The sequence below is a fragment of the Aythya ferina genome, assembly GCF_964211825.1.
Source record: "Aythya ferina genome assembly, chromosome: 4".
Lineage (NCBI taxonomy): Eukaryota > Metazoa > Chordata > Aves > Anseriformes > Anatidae > Aythya > Aythya ferina.
Window position 1 is genome coordinate 50,771,960 of NC_140300.1, and position 19,768 is coordinate 50,791,727.

Sequence of the window (19,768 nt, forward strand, 5' to 3'; positions counted from 1 at the left end):
CCTTTTCACTGACGTTAACGTTTTTAGAGTATGATCTCATCTGCGAATTGTAAATACTTGGCACTTTTATGACAGGAAAGTATTGCAAAGTGCTGAGGCTTGCTTTGTGAAGAATTTAGGTAGGAAGCATTTTTAATTTTACCATTATTGATGACATACATATTTGCAAAGAATTCTATTCTTAATTAGGCTAACTTATACTTAATTTCAGTGAGAACTCGTGTATGCAGTATTTGGTATTTCATTTGAAGCCCTCACTGTCATTAGGGCTATCAGTGGAACTGCACTCAGTGGTCATTTACTGTTCATAAATAAGGAGTGAGTGAGCAGAAAGGAGGAGGAAGGTGTGTAGCAACACAACTCACGACTCTTTGCTATGTTTATAAGCTTTTAATATATGCCACCTAATAATGCCTCTTTTAAATCTTCTTCAATTTGTTGCCAAAGTGCCTTTAATTCACTCTGGACAGAAGAATAGAGTGGGAAGAGTGGGATATTACATTGTCTGTTTTTTAATTTTATTTTTTTAACATAAAAATTACTTAGAAGGTCCAAGGAGATGAACCATAAAAATACAAGTCAGAGAGTGTGTTAATATTTGGAATATTAAATATATTTTTAATGGGTGTCTTTATTGTTTAATGGTATATTCTAGGAAAGTACAATTTCTAGTAGAGAATCTTCCCTCTTTGTTTCAGCTTAAACCCAGTATAATAAATTCTGAGTAAATGCTGTAATATGTTCATATTCACTATTTTGAATCTAAAGACCTACTAAAAGTTACAAATTTTTACAATATATTAAAATTTTTGGGATATGCTATCATACCACCACTCAGTGTAGCTGCTTGACTTTAAATTCATGAAACAAAGATGCCACTTTTAATATATAGATTAAAACCAGTAGAACCATCTTTTGAAAAGTTGCAGACTGTAAACCACTTAGCAACAATACTGTGAAGGTAGATTTAGTCAGATCTAGTATCTTGAAGTCAGAATGAATAGTTGATCAAATGTGCATTGTTCATACAAAAAAAAATGTTGATACAAAAAATGTTAATACAAAAACATTTATTATGCCATAAACTGTTGAATTGTATATAGAGTATGTTCTTACTCTGATTCCTGCTGATCATGCAGCTCTCATAATGATTTCAGTAGGTCACTTAAAATAATCTGTTAACTTCATCTGAAGAACAGAAAGGTCAGGGATATAATGGTTTCTACAGACGGTCCTTAAAGGTGAGCTGTAAAGTTAAACTTAAATCTGGACGGGATCCAAAAGTTTAAAGCTCCAGTGCCCACACAGTCCTGCTGACAAAGAATATTAAACTGATTTTTTCAGTAAAACATAAATGCTCATAAACATGGGGATATATATGTCACTTTTATTTGTATCTCTTCTTGTCTCAGATGAATGCTTCCCTCAAGTTTTATCTTTGTTTGTGTTGGGCTTGTTGCCCTTGTTCTGTTTTGCATGTTTTTAGAGAACATGAAAGTGGCATAAAATTTTAGGTGCTTAAGCTCTAACATGTCTAATTCCTATTCATAACAATTCAGTCATTAGGCATTAATTCACTTCCCTGAGTTTCTCCATAATGATCCTGGCTGTGCGGAGACCAATGAGTGAAATGTGTTTAAAGACCAGGAAAATTACAAATATAGAAAATGATGCAGAAAGCTTCCTTGCAGGTAGAATAAAAGAACTGGTTATAAAGCACTTTGTTCTTTTATATTGTCTCCTGGAGTATCCTTGTGAAGATCAGTGTGCTGCTGTTATTTGTACCACAATTGTGGAAATGTGGCCGTATGACACAGAACTTTGAAATAACACCAGTTAAGTTAGAAAACACATTTATTCTGTATAAATGCAAGATATCCAGTGTTTCCTTCCGTATAGAACGCGTGTCTTCTTACAGCAGTAATTCTCCACCACTTCACTATGGATACACAGAAATGATATCAGCGTGTATTGCATCTGTACATGTTTGATCTTGACCTTTCCACAGAACACTTAGAGACATTTAAGCACTGAACTTCACGGCTTCCTTGGGATCCAAATTGAATTGTGTCATTTTAATTAACATTTATGGTCTCAGATTTCCACATCTTGATGACAGATTAACATACCAGCAGAGTGATAAAATGAGATTAAAAGGTAGGCGAACTTCTGTTTTTATTAAGCCTTGATATTACAGAAGAAGAAAGGAATTTGATCATGGAATGTTCCTATGCTAGGGATCTCATTAACAAACTTCCATGGTATTTCTTTTTAAGTTATTCATTATTACCTTGTATTATTGACTTGCTACAAGCCGTGAGTTTGTAAACCTAAAGCTCCGGTGCCACTGAAACCTAAAACTGCAGGTGTCTTTGCATACCTGTACATTTTCTACTAAAGCCTTTTCTTCTCTTTAGTGAAAACATTCTTGTTTGCTTTTCTTAAATTCCAAAGGCAAAAATATAGCTTGGATGACTGCATCATAAAAATTGAGAGTTGATTCACTCTCTGAATGATTAGCTATCTGTTATAAATTATCATCTCTTCGAAGCACATCAGTCACTTCCAACAACTTAACTCATGGAAAAGATGTACCTTGTTGTACATCATTGTACAAACTTTGATGTTTCCTTGGAAAAGATAATTATATAGTAGGTTGCTTTTTAATGTTGTTTTTTACTTCTTTGATTTAAACTGTCTTTATTACATGAAGTAGCATCAGATTAACTGTTTAAAATCTCTTAAACTAGTTCAGCCAAACTAATTTTAGTGCAGAAACTCTGCAAATTTGAAGCAAACCTTGTCTTTTGGATATGTGGGTGTTTCGGTAACTTCAGCATATCTCATTCTGCTGTATTTGAAAATACAGAGCAAGCAGTGTTTGAACTTGAAATGGAATTGATAGATAGCTCAATTATTTCTGAATATCCCCTCTTGGTAACAGTAGTAGCAGGTGCTAGTGAGCTCCAATGATCTTATTCCTAGAAGGGCCCACATTCATGGGGGGGGGGGCTGAAACACAGTCTCGCTGCTTATGTTGGCTGGAAGAAGTAAAATACTACTGTATAATATTGGGATGTGGGTATTTATTGATTCAGATTTAGAAACAAGCAAACAAAAGCCTTTCTGTGGGGAATTGTGAGTAAACCTGTAAAATAACCTGAAAGCCAGATGAATATGAGATATTGTGGTTGAACAGGCATTGCATGTTATCAACATTTTCACTATTTAAATTCTTTTTTATTCCTATTTGGAGTTAAAATATTTTTTATGGTCTTTATTTTATTTTTTTCTGCTGAAGGCAAAGCAGCAGAAATTCCAGTGTTAGGATAAGGCCACTTTATAGGATGAAGTCCATGACACAAGAGGGATGTAAGGCTTCAGGTGGAATGGTAATGCTGTTAGCTGCTCTGGAGGATATTAGCTTCTGGTTTTGTGTCTTATATAGGAACTTTGTGAAAGCCCTTATTCAGTAAATTTACTATTTTAACAGGTAACTCACGCTTGATGCTTCTGCCATTGTGCCTTTTGCCTTTTGAGCATGTGTTATATTTTTAAAGACAAATATCTGTTATTTCTACTAAATATGTAAGAATTATATCTTTTCTAGTTACCTTTTTCAAACGAACAATGTGCATTCCCTAAATACAGCCCTATCTTTTCCAGAGGGATTTGAAAGTTCCACTGCCTAGTCGGGTCTGAGGGACTGTTTAAAGCTTGACTAATATCTGTAGGACCTAGAGCTACCACACAAAATTTGCTTTCAGAAAGGCGTTGAGTAGGAAAAGCTATGTCAAGCTGTGTGGGAATACAGGGAGTAAAGGACAGCGTTGAGTAGGTAAGTAGGTATTGGCCAGCACTTACTTACTTTGGCATAATGTATTAGTAATAAACTGGATGCTCCACTGCATGGTATAAGTGTAGTTTTGACTAGTGAGTGGCTTTATAGCACAGTAAATTGTTTGTCAGATTGAATGGCTGTTATTACCTGTGTATGACCAGGAACATACATGCTGGAAGTGTTTTCAAAACAGACTGGTCCAGACTGGCTGAGAAAGTATCAGTCAGCACTAACTATGCTGATAAGATTTTGGAAACGGGTTTCGGTGTTTTTTTGTTTTGTTTTGTTTTTGTGTGTGTTTTTTTTATCAATCTTACTCTTAATCTTAACAAAGCTCTGTGCAGTATAGGAATGGGATCTTCTCAGTGTGTAAGTGCTGGTGGGGAAGTGGAATTACCAGCTATGGAAATAACTCCAGTAGAGCATTGTAACAAATTTGAAGACTGTTATGGATGAAGCATGAATGGAAATGTGCGTGTAAGCACCAGAAGAAATAGCAGCATAAGAGTTAACATAATGGCCTGAAATGATAGCGGTGAACATAATTCCCAGTTAATCAAATTAAAGACTTCTGTAAAACCCAAAAGGCAAGCACGTTAGTAGGATCACAGCATCATGTTAGTGGAATACTGTTTATTCTGACAATGTTCATTTGATGCACTTCCTTCTGCAGGCATACTCTTTATATTGTAAAGAAGAAAACCAAAGTACCACCAATGCCATGTTGCACACCCAGATCACTGCAGCAAGGGAAAGCAAACACTATTCAGTTTTTAGAATGGTTATTTTTTGAAGACTTTGGGGTAAGATACATCAATGAATACAGTTAATATTAAAAGCGTTGGGTAACCAAATCTTGCAGTCACAGAGCAGAATATGTGACCTTGTGTCTCACCCAACTCTTACATTATGGGAATGTATCTGATATTTCACTGAAACATCTCATATGCTACAGCAAGGCACTGCAGGAATAAACAGTTTTGTATAATTTGTGAATTAGTGAAGAACGTGTTCATCAATATTCAAATTTATTTGTGTAATAATAGGAAAGAAAATTAATAAACAAGAATGTAGAAGAAAGTTGTACTGGATAGACTGTATAAAAATCCATATTGATAAAACTGACAGGTCCAGGTCAGGCAAAATGTGTTTGAATTAGCACTTTTTTTTATGTGGCTACTGTCTTGATTGTCATTTCTGACACTTCTCACGAGAGTATTTGAAGGCGGAAGGTATCTCAAAATCATCACAATTTTTTAATTTAAGATAAATATTCTTTTCTATGAGAATATTTTAACTTGGGTAACTTAAAGTGGCATTATACTGTAGTAAATTTAGGAAGCCTCTTTTTCTTCCCTCCTTGAGCGAGCCAGAAAAGTGTATGTTGGGAGTATTTGCGATTAAATATTGAAATAATTTACAGATCAAAGACTATTAAACAGATACACACTTGTGAATAATTTTTGTTGTCAAAATCTCCAATTAGTGTGTCAGAAGAAAATTAACATTTTGTGTTGAGACCTGCTGTTAAATAATTGATGTTAAATGTAGGGTGCTTGTTGCATCTTCTTGCACAATTTATTTTGTTTTTCTCAGAATAATCAAGAGCATCTATCCAAAGTGACATCAGCATAAATGAAGTGTGATTTGATTATATACAAGAACTGCTTAATGACTGTGGAGTTCCCTCATGTGATACAAAGTCAAGCTTAACTGTCAAGGTTACCCTTCTGTAACCACTTCTTACTCTCCACTTGGCTAGAACTGTCCTGTGCATTCATTATTCAGCCAAAGTGAGCCTGTTTCCTCTGTGAGAGCTGAGGAGGCAGTTCCCATTTCTCTTGTGCAAGTAGTCTGCAGCTGGAGAAGGTGCCATTAGTCCTTCACCCTCTACTTATTTCCCAAGGGCTGAGATTTATTTTTTTTTTTTTTTCTTTCAGGTATCCTTAGTACTTGAAGGTGATATCTTAGAGAATCTCATTTTACAATGAAAACTTATATTGGGGCAAATCCACTCGCTGTGGAGTTTAGCATTTATGGTGCAAGAAAAGTACATAACTTGTGTTGCATTCTGATTTAGTGCCAAATATTTTATTTATGTCTATCCCACCAGTGGCATTTTTGGTTGATTATATATAAACATTAACAAGCCCTAAATTGCTATTCGTTCCTAAACACAAGTATGCCCATTTCAGGGATTACTTCAAAGATGCTAAGGGAAACTGTTTAGTCCACATGTTAAAACAAAACTTGTCAATATACTAATTAATATATGTAGGTTCCACCACGTTGTATGTGGGGGGAAAAAAGGCATTACATACAGTTTTGTCTCACATCATTTTGTTTCTAGCTGATGTAGTACCAGCCTATTTTCTCCCTGGTAGTCACTGGTAAATAGTCCTCTAATCCTTAGGTATATCACTGCAATTTACCCATACTGTGAGCAATGCACATACCAGGTGACATCTCCTGGAAATGAAAGCTGTAACCAGGTGTACTGAGTTTAGTTCAATTTTCACTTTCATCCCCCTGTGTTTGTATTCTTTTGTCCAAGCATATCTCAGCTTGGATGTTTATGGAGGAAAATGTTCAGCAGAGAGTTTCTCAGCCCTTTATAGCTTGCTTATGCTCCTTTTAGCCTTGATTTTATGTATCTGCAGACGTACTGATTATCTGTAGACATACTGATGTTTATACCTAACCTTTTTTTCTATTTTCTTTTTTTTTAATTTCACTGGATGCCAATAAAATCCACCACTGCCCACTTAACTGTTCTCCACTTCTAGGGACTTGTCAGGGACCTGCTGATACCGTTTTGCCAGGTTGAAGGACCTGAGATGAAGCACCTTTTGTACATACTGTCCATATTCAGCAGGATAGATACTAGCTCAAACGCCTCTGTACTGCACTCTAGTGTATGGTCTGCAGAGTTCCCCCTCCCTACTCTGCAGAAAGTCCTTCTAAAATTATGATGATTTTTTATTTCTTTTTCTTTTATATATTTAAATGGAAAATGTCATAGAAAAAAAATATAAAATTATTTGTTTTGTTTCTTCATTTGAAATTCACTCTGCATTGAAAGGAGGTTTTAGTGGCTCTGTCTGTGTTAATATCTGGAACTTCAATCTGCTGTTTTCAACTGTATGCTGATACTTTAGTGAACCTAAACAGAATTAGGCATATGGAAGATGAGTTCTAGATTTACCTGTTCAGCTTTGAGCTAATGTTTGTCTGAACTGAGGTGCTGGACCTAAGCACCAAGTAGTTAGGTAGTTAGGTAATGGATCTGACATTTGGGTATCTTATCTTTACATGTCCTTGTCTGGGGAGTGGCCAGCTGTACTGCTACATGCTTTGCAGTGATGTCAAGCAGGGTTATCCAGAACAGTTGCATAAGGATGCATATTACAAAAAGGGTGCAAAATCCAATAGGAGAGTGTGATTTCTGATGGAGGCAGGCTTACACGTGCCTACAGTCTGTATTAATCAGTCAGGCTCCTGTGCTTGTTATCAAAATCTATCTAGAATGTAAATAGCTGTCTTAAAAATGAAACTAAATCCAAATTAATCCTGTCTTTTCTCTAGTACTGTAGATACTGCAGAACATTTTTCAAGATAACAAAAAGTGGGATTACAAAAGCAAAAAATTGAAGCTCTGTATCAGCAGAAAAAGTGTGCTGTTCCTGATAAACAATGTGAACAGAAAGCCAATAGCTTCTATTCCATATGAATACTTAAATCTTACATGCAATTTCACAAAGCTTCCACATGTTTAAAGAAATCTCTCCCTTTAAAAAGGAATACAGCATTAACTATGAGTTGCTACCAAGCATCCATTTTGCAGTTCCATTTTCCTCTTGCAGAACAAATGGCAGTTGTAGCCCTAACATAAAATAAGTTAATGAGCCTCTGACTTCACAATGCTAGTTTAATAATGCATGTGGACTATCTGACCATCTTACCTGTTTGTTGGCATCTGTCCTTGTTTTCATTTTCTCTCTTTTCTGTTCTGAAGAATATGAAAGGAAACCATAAATGCTGTGAGGTGTGTGTGTGTGTGTTTGAATGTATATTTACAGGGAAGGCAAGGAATATCTTAGTACACAGATAGGATGATGCTTGCAAAATTGATGGTGCAATTTGAGATACTTAACATGGATCATGCCATTAGGTCTAAGTAGTTCAAAGGCTTTGCAGTCTTTTCTCCAGTGCTTCAATTGTACAGGTATCTATAATGCATGTTGAAATGCATACATTTTAATACAAATATGCTTTTTGCTATGTACTAGCAATTTTTGTAAAAATATTGTTGTTGACACTTGTGTATATTGACCTATTTGCTCTTTAAATTAGAATACAATTTCACATCCCCAGTAATTTGCATTTCTAGCATCTTTCAGTTGTCTTTCCATGTCACTCAGCAGTTTGCTGCTCTTCTGAAGAGTAATACGAGTAATGTAAGAGGAAATACAAACTGCATGTCTAGAAACCATCTAGCTTATCCCCTCTTCCCACACTAGAAGTGTGAATGCGATTCAGCAAGCTACATGCTTGACAGACAGTAGGTGTCTTTACAATAGGCAGACTTCCTTCTGCAGACGCTTCTGTTGAAAGTTCCTGTGCAAGTCCTCCTACAGATATCTCACAAAGCAAGACGTGTAGTGTTTGCAAAAGGATGCCCTCGGAACTGGAAAGCTGTGCATGGAACTGGGGTGGTCCAGACAGATTTAACCCAGATTATGTAGGCTTTTGGTTTTGTTTTGGCTACTTTACAAAGCAGGCAAACTGCCGGTAGAAAATGGAGCACTATTACCTAACAAGCTTTAATTTCTTTGTGAGGCTACAGCATAGCAATAGCTTGCTGCCTCCACCAAACCTAGGGCCCTGGTGTTTGGAATTGTATAAATATAGAGTAAATAAGTAAGTTTATTTCTATTTCCCAAGTGCAGAGATCACTGCAACAAGTAGTAATAAATTGATATTAATCATATCTAATTTAGGAGTAGGCAGAGGCTAAGGGAAGGGAGAGGAAAGATAAGTTTTTCTTCATTTGCTACACACTTAAAATGTCTTCTATTTTAAAGAAGGAGCTGGCATTTCCAGGCGGTGTCCAAAAGGGAGGCTGTGAACAAACTTTGGCAAACACAGATGCTCTGTCCATGTCCTGGGAGCCCTGACTGGCATGTGGCAGTGAGATGTTCCTTCTGGCACCGTGTGCCTTGATGATCTGCTGAGTCCCTGGCATAGCAATCTGTGTAGCAAAGATCTGTGAAGACATCAAGGACTTGGCAGCATTGTATGCAACTTAGCAATACAAGCCTCAATTTGCCAACAGGTATTGCTGCATGAGTTCATTCACTGAACGAAGAAACAAAAGCCAGCTTTTCACTGAGTGAGAGGGAAAGAGAACTTCTTGCCAGCTGCATTACTCATTAGTCCTCTTAACCTAGCTTAACCCTTTTGTGCACAGCAAAGCTGTGAAGAAGCAAGGAGTGTTTGAATGCTTTGTGGATGCTTTCTGCATTTGTTCATCAACTGTTAGAAAGCAGCTGGCCATGCTGCAAGAGTGAAACTTTAGGAATGTGTTTCCAGATCTGCTTGGGCAGCTTGCCCTCCAGTTTGTGAGGCTATAGTTGAAGGTATGCAAAGATCAGAGATACTGCACTGGAGAGCAGCAGGATGTCTGCTTAAGACATTTGGGATAGCGTATGCATGGAGTATCCATTTTTCACCGTAAATCCTGTTTGCCATGCAATTAGCTCAGAGCTCTCTTTGCAGAGTGATGTGAAATGTGATCAGCTTTTGCTCTGAAACACACATGCAATCACTCCGCTTTTGTTTTCGTATAGCAGTTACTGCTGCTCATGCTATACTGAGATATTTTGACATATGGACATGGTGCGACTTCTCTCTTAAATAAAATAAGTCTGAAGGAAGACAACAGGTCAATAGCACTTCCTCCCCTAATGCAAGCTGAAAGGGGTATGAAGTATGTAGGTTACAGGGAGTCACAGAGCAGACGGCAGCCTCAAGGAGGGTACCTCAATTCCTGCTGCATGGCTCTCAGGGCTCCTGCCCCAGCTGCCAGTAGTGCTATAGCTCTCTGGTTGTCTACAAGGACTGAGGAGAAATTTTTAGGCCAGCAGCATTACCTACTGATTACTTAAGACCACCCAAGTGAGGCAGCATCTCACTGGCAAGTGAATGTGAGCAGGCAAGAAGGGCTCTGAGCTCTCACGTTTCTGAGGGCCGTGCGCTCTGCCAGGAGGAGTGCAGAGGAAGAGGCAGAGGGAAGGTACGTGCTGCAGGAATAATGCTCTTGGGGTAAGGTGCCCCAGCTTCTCCCACCTAACGGCCTCCTGTCTAACCCTTGCAATATCTGGGGCTGACCTGTAACACTGCACCTAAGGAAAGGCCTGCTGTGGGAGAAGACAGCCCTCATTTAAAAGCTGCAATTCAAAAAGCTCATTTGCTGCGCTGTATTAATTGCCCAGACACCTGTACGTGACAACTTCACCTAGTCTTTTCCAGGTGCCCTTAAGCTTTCTTCTATGTGAAACTTTGCAAATTCAGCTTCATCACAGAAATCTTTTACATGAGATGAAATTAGGAAAGTTTTTTTCTATAACAAGACTTGTCTGACATTGTTACTGTTTCACTGATTTTGTTTGTTTGTTGTTCTTTCATCTTGCCATCACCAAAAACAAACAAACCCAAGTGAAAAGCCTTGGTTAAAAGAGCATGGGATTTCAAAGGGCTGCGGGGGGGACAAGAAAACCACCAGCTACACGCTAGCTCACTGTAAGAAAAGCAGTGGGCTAGGTGGCCTTTTGTGTAGGCCCTGCTCTTAGAGTATCCCAAACTTCACGAAAGCTTGCCTTCTGGATGCAGCTCCACAGCACTTGCCCCAGCTCTCCTTGTTGTGACCACACTCAAATCTTGCCTTCCCTTCAGCTGGATATTTCTGCCTCCTTCTAGCATAATAACCTTTGAGCTGGAGGTCAATTTCAAACAGAATTTTTCAAAAGTAGAGATTTCAAAGTTAGCTAGTCCAAAGCTCTGTTAAAATAAGAAACCCAGCTTAATTTACCTGCTGAGCTTAGGGCTCCTTTGTTCGCACAACTCATTATGCAAAATTATTATTTTGTTTCCCCAGCTGCTGATGAGTCAGCTTCTAGATACCAGACCAGAAGTATCGATGTCAACACAGCATACATTGTTTGGAAGCTAGGGGGCATATAGAAAGAATTGCAAGGTGCAAATTTGAGGGTTGACAATGATGCTCTTAAGGGGAAGAGAAAGCAATTTGTGGAACACAGAGAGCTTTGTAAAATATCAAGGTGGAGAAAACCTAGATCCTGCTTATCTATAAGAAATCATCCCTGAAGAATAGCCTGAGTTTTATTGCATGTAAAATTAAAAAGTTGTATGCATTAGATTGATTAGATAGAGGTAACAAAACAAAAACAAAAAAAAAAATCACTCCTTGAATTGGCCCAAACTTACTGGCAGCGTTTAGGGGAAATTTATATGAAATAGTCTGCTGTGCCCTAGCAAGCAAAGTGAATCTGAAGGGAAACTGTATCCAGGCTTCAGGATGACTGAGGTTTGCAGAGGGGCAAACCTTCATATGTGGGAGGTCTGAAAAGAAAAAATCTCCAGCCATTAGTACTTCAGGGGTAGGGGTCATACTTTATGAGCACAAACAGGGCTACGATTACTGCTAACTGTGTGCTCCTTGGGAAAGGCAGCATGGGCTTGAAGAAGGGGCAGTTCGGATACATTTCCTTCAGCTGCACATTAGGTGTTTTTTGAGACAGTGGCTTGCAAATCAGATACAAGTTTTAAATAGCAAAAATAATCTGCTACAAAAATAGCTGGTTTGGACATTCCACCCAATAAATGATTTGGTTCCCCAATCCCCCCAGTGAAAGCTGGCTGGATCAGTTAGTAAAGCAGAAATGTTGAGGAGTAAGGTAACAAGAAATAGCCTGTGCATTGGAATATATAAAACCAAAACACAGTAATGCAGTGTATTGCTTTGTAAATTTGCTAAGTGCTTTAGTAAAAGACTGATTTTCCAAAGTGGCTGAATATTTTAAAATATTTCAAAAAAAGTATTGTTTTGGTGAGCAGAACCAGCTCTGTATGTACTAATATAAAACATCTGAGAGTCTACAGAAAAATTGCAATTTTAAAATCACATTAAGGACAAAAAAAAAGTCTTGGTTACAGCTTCAGACGCTACTGGCCACAAACACTGCCAGACACATATATCAGCATGCAGCCCTGCTCTCCCCCACCCCTCTCCTTCAAGATTTCAGCAATGCATTAGAAAGGGAATGGCGCTTTCTGTTAAGCATAACGTGTTGGTTTTTTTCCTTAATTTTATTTTATTATATTTGTGTTTTTTATTTTTTAATCTACCCATGAGCTAATTTCCTGAAGTGATTTTCTTCCATACTCAGGCATAGAAATATGTGGTTTACCTCAAGTTACTTTTGAAGAATTACTGCTGCACAGTTAATCCGCCTGAATAGCATTTTTAAGATTTTTTCAAATGATGAAAGGGGATTTGTCCCAGAAGTAGGTGAAGCAGGCATCCTGGTAAAACTCAGCCTCCACTCCACAGCTATCCAAACAGCCAAAGCAAGCTTGCTTTTATATAAAAAGCATTGATTGATGTTCAAGGGAGGCCCATTGCAGGCGGTGCGTGAACTGGGACCCCCTAATGGTCCAGTCAGCAGTCTCTGCTGGGTGATCTATTGGGAACTTTCCCCTGCCCGACCTAATCCTCAGTGTTTGTGCCAAAAATATGTTTTCTGGAAATGATGCTTAGAGACATCGCATAGTTTATTTTTAAAATAAAAATAAAATTCTGTGTTGACTCCAAACTAAGAAGGTGTAAATGAGTAGGATTTCATCAAAAACCTTTCAAGAATTAGATATGCTTCTGACAGATTTAGGCCTATTTTATCTCATTTTCTGATGATAACAATAAATTCTCTGACAAGCGTTAATTCCTAAGTTATTTCTAGTTCCTACCCTCTATATCCAAATGTAATCTTTTTTCTCTGTCATTGATCATGAAAAATATTTTTTACTTTCCCAAAAAATCCCTTTTTTGTTTAATGTAGTATCCCTCACAGTTTAATGTTATAGAAGTTTGAGAAAGAAAACTTGCTAGCTTTGTAACTTGTTTACAGAGGGTAAACACTAAGTGATAGAGAGGATCTCTTTTTGTGTAAGTAGACATGCATAAACGTTTGTCATCTCAGACATGAATTTGGTTTTACATTTTGAAATACTACCCCCATCTAGCAGAAAGCATGCGTGCCAGTGATTTATATTCTGCACTAGTAGTAAATCAAGAATCATAGTGGTGGTTGTTTTTGTTTTTTGCTTGTTTGCTTAAATTAAAAACAAAGTCTTGTTATCATGGCTATAAGAATTTCTTGGGTAGTAGAAATCCAATACGAAGGGCTTGTTTCTTCAATTTAGCTCCTTTCTTTATAAATGTTGGCTAGCTATCAACTCTGCTGAATGCTTCTATTGCTTAGCAAACATGTCTTGAAAAAAATGCAGTGTTTTTTCACTTTGCTTAAACTAATCACTGTGTTTCTTTAAAAGGAGGTTGTTCTTCCCATTTTAAAGCTTTGTGGTTGCTGGTTGTTCTCAATCTGCTGCTGGCTGAGAATAGGAGAATTTGTGGTACGGTGAGGACAGAATGGTTAGATTTTCCATGTTTTCGTTGTAAACAATGCAACTTATTTTTTAATAACTGTTGTGTGACTTTCAAAGGATGGCAGTTGCCTTACTGTTAGCTGAAAACTTGGCTAGTGTTCGAGAAGTAAAGCTTCAGGACATGATAAATAAAACTGGGGGGGGTCCATCCCAGTTTAGGGATCATAGGTTCAGCCATTTTTTTGCAAAATATTTGTTGTTTCAAACTTATAATATGTTTTTATGTAAACAGAAATGCTGGATTGCTTTTTTAAAACTATCACTGATAGAGACTGCAGAACCATACTTCTTCACCCTTAAAATTGTTCTTTAAACGCTTGATTAAAAAAGGGATAAGTGAATTTTAAAACAAAACTCCTTCAGAATATGTCTGGTATTCTGATTTGTATGAGAGCAGAAGGGTTTTGTTGCACCTACAGGACAGAGGCCATGCAGACCCCTTCTTATATTGCTCCATTTTATAAATAAATTCCTGCTAGTTATTAGAGTATAGCATAATGATTTTGATAGTGTTCGTATTAACAAAATACGTAAACTAAGCTAAGAATTAAGTTCATCAACTGTGTTCTTCACAGGTTCTTAGAATTGCAACTAAATTTAAAAATATGTATTGTATGGGATTTCGTGGTTTATTTTGTTGCTTTCCAGAAACCACACAAAGAAAATGGTTTATGAGCTTCTTCTAACATGGCTCTCTCATTCCTTGTTTCTTGGCTAAGAAGGCAGCAGTGTCACCTGCAGACTTCCTGGACCTTTGTTTGCATAGAGAAGGAGGTGGTGGTAATGAAGGAAAGCCTGTTTCAAGTAGTATTGCTACCAGAGTCTGGTCAGGAGTCCCAGAGTTTTGCCTTGTTTCCTTGGAAAGGGAAGTCACTAAAAAACTGTGGCTTCTGCTGCATTAGTAAGGTGACCAAGGTGCTGTATTCAAGCTACATCTTCTCAAGGCACTTCTCAAGGATTTTCTGTAGTAATTGATGTAGATAAGGACTTGAAAAAAAATAAATAAAAAGGGGGGAAAAAATGAAAAGGGTAGAATAGGGGCAGAACTGGGTGGCTTTCACTGAAAATTGTTTTACAAGAGTGGCAACAATTTTTAGGTGTAGTCTGTTATTTTTATACAACCAAAGCTGACGTCTTTCTCTAGCACTATACTGGATTTATACTTTTTTAATGAAAGGAGCATAATTTTCTTTAATAGATTTCAAAGGACAAGTTTATTTGTGGAAATCTTTAACTCTGACCGAGAATATGTGCACATTTTGGAAGGGACTATTTGGATTTGTACTTGGTGACAGCAGGTGATAGGGAATCATTAACTGTTTGCACACTCTGGGCTTGTATGTTCCATTAATATGTGAATAAAAGTGAGCTAAATCCACACATACATAGAAAGATCAGAAAAAGGACAAGATTCTCAGATTCACTGTCTATTAAGATTAGTTCCTATGAGCTATGGCCTCAAGCAGAATATCCCCAGTGCACGAATCATGTGGACAGTAAATGAATTAAATAAGTGAATGTGTTGGGTTGTAGAAACTGGCTACCCTCATGTCCACTCTAGTTTCTGCATCCTTTTAAGATGCTTTTACCTCTAATCACTCAGAAACTTAAATGAAACCCATTTCAGGACTGTTTATTATATACTTATCCTGAGATTACAAGGGATTTTAAATGACAGCGAAAGAAATAGGTGATTCTTTAACTTAAACAAAATACTTCAGCCATTTGACTTGTTTGGGCTTGGGGTGCCTGCATGTAACTCCAAAAAGTAAACAAATTTTCATTGAAATCAGATGTAGTAACTGGTCTGGAAAGTAATAGTTATTGTTCTTGCATATTTGGGTCTTTGGAGAATTTCTTCTGGCATCTAAATCAAAGAGATGTGTACTCAACAGCATTCCTATATTTGATTGACTTTCCGGCTTAAGTGCAGATTATGAGAATTTTTATTGGTGTAATTGTAACAAATACATATTTCTAACAGTTAATGGTACAATGCAGCAATAAAACATTTGGAAAATCAAACTTGCCTGAATGCATGCTGTCAGTGGGAGACAGATACTGCCCCCGGGGCATCCTGCTTGAGGCTGTAGCTTGTAGTTACCATTCATTTTCATAGGCACAGGATTTGAGAAGTTAGCGATTTCTTTGAAACTTCAGTTGAGGTATGATATAAATTCTGCCCTTGGGTTGTGTGGAAGAAATCTCATTAATTATCGTACTATGAGATATTTGTACACATCACTTTATGTACACAGCCTGTATGGCTGTTTCTAATACCTTGTTCTTGTGCACCTCTACTTCTTACCTCTAAGAGAATTAACAAAGCTTGTAAACAGAACATCAGAGACCCCAAAGGTAGAATAGTGTATGTTCTTTTCTCTATCTACACAGAAAATTTTGATGCAAGGCAAGTGTTACGGAAATCTTGATTTCCTCTGATTTAGAGCATATTTTTTCTAAACATTTATTTAAATTCAAACATATTGGGGGGGGGGGGGGGGGAGGATTGTATTTCTCTTAAATACTAAATTATATTATTTCGATAGGAGAAGACTTTGGAACTACACAGTGAAATCTAACTTTCAAAAATGTCTAAGTGCTCTTTAGCCCCATTAAGAATGAAATTTTGACATCTAAATAACTTCAGAGAATGCAAATACTTCATGCTTTATCTTTGTGAAGAAAAAAACTCCTCTCTAAGTATCTACCACAGAAATAGTTCTGCGTTTTAAAAGAATACAAATCTTTGAGAGCAGTGAGGAAGGTGATAGAGGTCAGGGGAAATCATGCTTTGGGTCTATAGTGACAGAAATCATGATTAGAAGTTGGAGGGCTGTATGGATAGGAAAAAAAAAATAATAATAAAATAAAATAAAAAAGAAAAAAAAACAAAACCTTTAAATATTTTCCTACCTAATCAAATGTACACTCAAAACAGCTCATCATTTGAACAATTAAAGTATGTAGCTTTCTAAAAAGAAAATGTGTGAGGAACACGTAGGCTGTCTGACCTCAGCTTCCTACCTTTTTTGCATTTTTCACCAGTCTTGCTTCTTTTCTTAGCTTATAGCCCTGGTCACGCAAGTGTTCCCTACATTCAAACACTGTGTGACCTTTACTGCTGAATGTCAGATTTACATATGCTATATTGGGAACACATTTGTGCGTACAAAGTATGAGACACTCAAGTTGTTAAATGGCCCAGTTCACCAGAGCTTGTGTCTACGAAGTGGTGAGAAGAAGTGAGTCAAATTTATTTTTTCTCCTTAATACATGGATGTTATTATATTGCACTATTATTCTCAGGAGAGAAAAAATGAAAAGTAGTGGCTTCTTCATGCCAACAGTCCCAGAGAGTCTGCCACAACTTTTCTCACTGGGTCTTACCATATAGCAACAAGAGAAAACGTTGCTTTTCAGAAGCTACTACTAGCCAATTCTGCCATCGGTTAGAACCCTTGGTCACCCTTAAGGAATCTGTTGAATTTGCATTATAGTTTGCTTCTTATAATTTCTTATCCATGCATCTAATGCTTCAGAAATTGCTGTAGCCACCTGGTCCAAGGAGCAACCAGTTTATGGTGACTATATCTTACTAGACAAAGCTTTACTCCCGCCTTTCTCATTTCTGCCTGTAGTGAGAATTAACTTTCAATGAAAGAAGGTGTAATATATCCTTTTCTTTTCCTTCCTTCCTTAACTAGAGTTGAGGATAGTTGGAAAGCAAACTGAAATAGGCGAAATGTTCATCAGAAATTGAAACTTGCAGCTGAAATGTTTGTAGTCAAGAAATAAGATGGTACTTGGTGCAAATCAGCCGCAAATTGGCAAATGGACAGTTGTAATTTTCTTAAATGTGATAGGGTTACACTCTATTGGAGATAAATAACCATGATGTTAGTGGAGTAGCGTTTTTTAGTTCACTAATTATACAATAACAAGTACTTGTAGGTATTTTTTTGTGCTGTATGCATTTGTTATCTGTGTAGACTTCCGACAGTGACAAAAATCCTAGTACTGAGTAGTTTGATGGATAAATGTTGTGGAACATCGGCCACTGAGCTACTCAGCCTTAGTTTATCACATTTTATTTGGTTGTCAGGGTTCCAAATTCTCTAGAAACCACTTGATGATTTTGCGTCTCTGCTTATGATAGGGCAGAGGAAAGTGGATGACAGGTTTTTTTGTTTGTTTGTTTTGTTTTCCACTTGCTTTTTCATGTTTATGTTGTCATTTTATACTTTCTCTGAATTCATATTCTTCCAGTCCCTTGCTTTTCCAATAACATTGAGCAGAACAAATTCAAATGTCTGGAGCAAGGTTTTGGACAAATCTCTTTCTTCTGGAGACTAAATTGCAATGAAACTAGATACAGGCTTATTGTTGTCCACTGAAAGCATATGGTTTTTCAAGTTAAAACCGTAATTAGCCAGGTCAGCAAATTCAGTGCAGCTGATATTCAAGATGAGATGAGGTGTGGACTAAAAGCCCTCAGGTAATCTTATCTGTTCTTGATCTTTTCTTGCATTTGAAGTTTGTTAGGTAGAATTTGGGCTGGCAAACCTTGAGATAGGAAAGGAAGCCAAGCTTTGTAATGCTTACCAAGGAGTAAAGTACCAGGAGAAAAGTACATCACAGTAGGGCTCAGGGAACTTCCTGATACAGAACTTGGATTTACTGGAACTTTTTATGGCCTTGAAATATATTGAAATTCAGTCTCTAGTGAATATGCAGGAAGGCAAACTTAAATCATCATAACTTACTTTCATTCCAGATGGTTTCTATAGGCTTCTGAGACTTACCTTCAACACAGAGTGTATTTGTAATTCTTAAATTTATCATAACAATTTTTTGCTACTAGCTTTGGAAAAGTGCTGAAATTTCTTTAATGTAAGTGGAATGTAGGGAGCGGTATTATATGGGTTCTATAAAACCTAGGCTCCTTATCCAAAGACCCATTAGTCTTACTAATGGATTAAAAAATAAATAAATAAATGAGTAAGTCCAGAAAAAGCATTGACTCTGGATGCAGAAATCTTAATGTCTGAGCTATACTGTCTTCCATATTAAGGAACAAACTCTTGTGTAAACTGGTAGCTGTTTCTTCCTATCATTCTCAAAACTGGCACACTGCAGTTCAATGCTTTTCTTCTTTCTTTCCCATTTTTATTTCTATTGTGAGAATTGTTATTTCAGAACTATTCATTGCTGAAAGTGACCAGATTTCTTTTTCTAAAGCACCTAGTACCATGTCAGGTACCTGAGGATCTTGGGGTAAATTGTTCTACAGGAGATTAAATTAAATCCAAGATTGCTTTGCCCGTTCTTCATATTGTTGTGTTTTAATTAAGCCTTTTAAAAAGGAATGCTGTTTACTTCTCAGAAAGTAGTATGATAAAAGAATAAAATATAATGTGTTAGTTTGTAATATCTTGAGGACATTTGCTTGAAATTCAAGACAGACTTGATATAATAAACAATCTTCAGAAATTGTCATTAGAGGCTGCTTCTGGGCATAGAAGTAGCTTTAGTGACCCTCAAATTTATTTGACAGAGTCCAGATTAAATGAAGCAATTAAAAGGCAAGGCTATCACTAATGGTTTGTTATTCTTCCTTAAATTTGTTGTTCACTTGTTAATGACCATTTTTATGATTTTAAGAAGCCCAGAATTATTATTTAAACCAATATTCTAAAGCTTTTTACTGCTGACAATAGTTACATTGCAGCTTTGTGACTACCTAGGAAAGAAGTCCTCATTTATTTTTCTGTGGGGTTTTCTTTTTTTGTTGTTTGGTTGGTTGCTTGTAGTTGTTGTTTTGATAAAAGTGTTTTCCTGACTGTGGAAATCCTTTAGGAAAAAATAAACTATTTAAAGATATTTTATATCCCTATTTCTGCATTATACTGTACATTTGCAACATTTTCTACTTTAACAATCACCATTTAGAAATACCTAGGAGCGGAATTTAGGAACTTCTGGAAAGGCAACCATGGTACTATTTTTTCAGACACATAGTAAACTTAAAAATAGCCTTTATTTTTTTCTTTCCAGTTTGCAAACAAACAAATGCATACAGCATGAAATGCACTCTGGCTTCAGTGTTACTGAGTAGACTGCTACTAAATCATGCTTTTTCTGACATGTCCTTTTAAGTGTAGAGCTCCTCAGTTCCAGTTT

General features: G+C 36.9%; 1 protein-coding gene across 7 annotated transcripts in view; it reads left to right on the forward strand.

Moving 5' to 3' along the window:
• PALLD (palladin, cytoskeletal associated protein) overlaps positions 1–19,768 on the forward strand; it is a 194,878-nt gene that overhangs the window by 24,439 nt on the left and 150,671 nt on the right. The gene's annotated exons all lie outside the window — the stretch shown is intronic.